The 3,565-nt window shown below is 30.1% G+C and overlaps 1 protein-coding gene across 2 annotated transcripts in view; it reads left to right on the top strand.

Moving 5' to 3' along the window:
- LOC117171705 (protein artichoke-like) overlaps positions 1-3,565 on the top strand; it is a 352,979-nt gene that overhangs the window by 206,802 nt on the left and 142,612 nt on the right. Inside the window, exon 3 of one of the 2 annotated variants that reach the window (XM_033359255.1) lies at positions 2,363-2,415. The gene's annotated coding sequence lies outside the window, so the exon portion shown is untranslated. Of the gene's footprint in view, positions 1-2,353; positions 2,416-3,565 lie in introns of those variants that run through there. The other variant, XM_033359256.1, reaches the window with a different exon arrangement.

Raw genomic sequence — 3,565 nt, 5'->3', positions numbered from 1 at the left:
TAAAAACTGTAATAGTTCCATCACAAAATTTCACGTCAATTTTTTTTTAAAATACTTGTTTCTTTTCCATTTCTTGCATAGAATGAAAATGACTTACATATATTATCATGGAGACTTCTGTTTCGGAGATATTGAATTATTATTATTACAGGGTGAAAATCTTCACTGTATATTTCTGCTAAACTTATTGCTGACACCTTGTAAGCCGACATAAAAAATTTAAAAATAAGAAGTATTTTCTAGATTCACGAAACAATCTAAATTTTTATTCGAAGTTCTCAAGCCAAAGACTAAAATTTTAAAGCAAGTCTCAAGAAACGATTTAACTTTTCGATTATTTTATTAATTTCATTATGTTCTCCATGCCTTAATTTTGAAATCTTCGAATTTGATTTTCAACCCAAAGTATATTGCGCCACTAAATTTCAGTATATCTGCTTTTAATTAATGTACAAATATTAAGTGCTCTGATTGACATTGTTATGTAGATAGTAGCGTTATGCTTGGTTTGCAATAAGTATGTATTTTTACGGAATGGTCTACTCATAAATGAACTATTGTATACGCTTTTAGAAACGTCGTAAATGTCTCAGTTATTCAGATCATAAATGAGCTAGGGATAACTCTTTAAACAGCTAAAATTGACTTCTCGCTAAAAGCCGTAAAAGCTAGATTGTGACGAGACTCATCATAATTTTTTACAATTTGTTCTTTCACGACAGACGGTATAAAACTGCTATCATTTCGAAACCTGCAAATGGTGTGTGATAAAAGATGAAATGCCAGCGTTGGATTCTGAGTCATTTGGGTTGGACGCCTGCGAGCTTCACGGTTTCATTAACGAGGTGAACCCGGTAGAAGTGCATGTACAATTTCATTACGCGGCACTTCATGGTGTCTATGCGTGGATACCGACGCGACGTTAGCCAGTGGCTTCAATAGTAACGCCCAAACGTTACACAGAATTTACATTGCTGTGGAAACACCCAAAGTTCCATTACCTAATCAGTGATCATGGAACTATCAGTCTGTTATTAGTTTTTTTGTTATCGTAGAAAACGTAATGTGGTTGTTGTCATAATTGGTATGTTTTATTGTTTTCTTGCGAAGGGACATAGAATGTAAGGCACTTTTCATTACACATGTCATATACAGCACATGATATAGCAGTTATATACTTTTTATTATTGTGTCAAAGATTTTCCAACACTCAGAGTATTAAAAGAAAAATGATCATTTTTGCACATTTTTACTGAAAAATTGACATTTCTCGCCTATGAAAGTTTGCAGTTTTTATTTTAACTTACTAAACATTATATTTAAGTTTTAATAGATATTTAAGTAATTTTCTGAAAGTTTCATGCGAATCAATGCAATCATTTTTAGAGTCAATTTTCTTTGCGTTTAAGAAATTTGGATATTTTCATTTTTTCAGCAGAGTAGCAGCAGACGAAAATTTTCTGATAGAAATATTAGGCTGAAAAAATGAAGCTGAACGGAGATCTCTAACTTTTACCCAAAAGTATTAATTATATAGAAATTTCATTATTTACGTAAAAGCGAAGTTATCGAATTTTCGTGAACAATTTTTGAAAACAAGATTGAATGAATAAGCTGAAAATTTTCCTCTATGTTTTTTTTTAAATTTGTTAATCGTGATATTATAAAAGCTCTTCTTTCTGCGTGTGAATATTCTCATTTATTCTTTTTACGCTATTCTTTACAATTAAAGTTTGCGTCTTATCAAAAAGTGGTTAAAAAAATGTTTACATACGTTTTAAGGTGAACAATTTTCTTTGGCAAAGTTTTTTGCATCTGTGATAGTTTGAAAATTGCCTGAAAAGTAGTTAATATCTGCCAGACTAAAGCAGATGCTTTTAGTACTAGTAGTAAGAATGGTTTTGTACACTATATAATACTACTTGTTGATTTCGTCCGGCAATGATATACTATGATGAAATACTTTTCCTATAAGCTATTTACAACTTTTTAACCTGTGTGTTGTTACGAATAAGAAAAGTAACTTCAAAAAGAAGATTATATTACGAATTTGCATTGTTTCTAACTCTAACATTTTTGAGGAAGCACTTAGAATAATCCGATCAAATTCTTCCAGGGAAAGAACTTTATTATCAGTACTAAATTATTTAAAAATCTTAGATTTGACCTTTTAAAAAAACTTTGGTGCAACATGCAATTTGTCTAAGTAAATCTTTTTTAATCGGAAAATTCTTGATTTGACCCAATATATTTCCTTTATTTTGAATACATTTGTTTTTCTGCTCTAATGCATTGTATATAAATTGAAATTTAGTGATATCACATCTCTTTTTTACTTTATAATATCAAGATTTCGTTACAGGTTTCTTCACTGCAATAAAGAGAATATGCAGTGACAGCTGAATCTCATGCGTGGTAAGTTGTTATAATATATTAAATTAATGAACATCATCGACGTCCATTCGCGAAGCATCTGAAAAATCATAATTTCATACTTCTTATCAATGATATTTAATACATTATAACTCTATGGTCGTTTCTAATCCAAGCTCGGCTAATAATAATTTCTTCAACATAAAAAAAAATTTAATCAAGATTAATGTTTGTTTCTTTAGAAATTATTCATAATTTTTCTACTGAATCATATAAAATAATGACTTCGCTAGCTACAAATTCTAATCTCACGAAGATTTTATCAAGGACATCGATCTTTTTTTTCCCTTGAAAAATTGGTATTGAAGTCATCCTTAATAAATTTTCTATGCCTGCAGGGATAGAATGAGACTGATAGGTACAGATTGCCAACCAGTCGGTAGAAACCGGGGAAGGCTTGCCCTGATTACCATCATGTTCTTAGTTTTTTGATTAGACTTCTTTTCTTTTTCTATTTTCTTCATTCTTTTAGCTTTTACGATTTTTCTGGAACGCCCATGGGAATTTCAGCTCAAGTTAGTAAAAGAAGAAAATATCTTGTAATGTTGTTTTCTGTCATCTGGAATAGGGGACGCAGGATCTAGTTATCTTATTTATTACGTTTAAATTTTTTTCAAAAACAGCCTAAGGGCGTAAATGCCAAATTTCGAAATTGCGTTTTACTGCCTTAAACTAATTTATAGTCCTAAATCATATTTATGTAGAAAATTATAGTCTACTTAGATTTTTTATAAATTGATTAAAATCCTTGTTTAGAATTTTTTTATAAAGGAATTACAACCCGTGTGGAAAAATTTCGTAGTAGTTTCAGATCATTTTAAAGCCACTACGGTTTTTCTCAAGCCTGTCTAGGAATACAATACTAGCCTCGCGCTACACTCGCGCTGTTTGGTTTTTCTATGTGTTTGATTCAAAACTTTCTGCTAGCTATGAGTTTGTTAGAGATTCAAATATATGACGACTGTTCAGATTTAAAAAATATTTAGAACAATATAATTACAAACTATTATTCAAATAATTTATTTTTTTGCGTTAATAATAATTAACCTAACGCATCAATTATTTAAAATAATTAACAATAATTATTTCTAAGCTTAATCGCCAGCGTAATCATACAAACTAACGCACTTAC

The sequence above is a fragment of the Belonocnema kinseyi genome, chromosome 4, assembly GCF_010883055.1.
Source record: "Belonocnema kinseyi isolate 2016_QV_RU_SX_M_011 chromosome 4, B_treatae_v1, whole genome shotgun sequence".
Taxonomy (NCBI): Eukaryota; Metazoa; Arthropoda; class Insecta; order Hymenoptera; family Cynipidae; genus Belonocnema; species Belonocnema kinseyi.
Note: the sequence above shows the minus strand (reverse complement) of the source record. Positions and strands in the feature narration are given on the sequence as shown.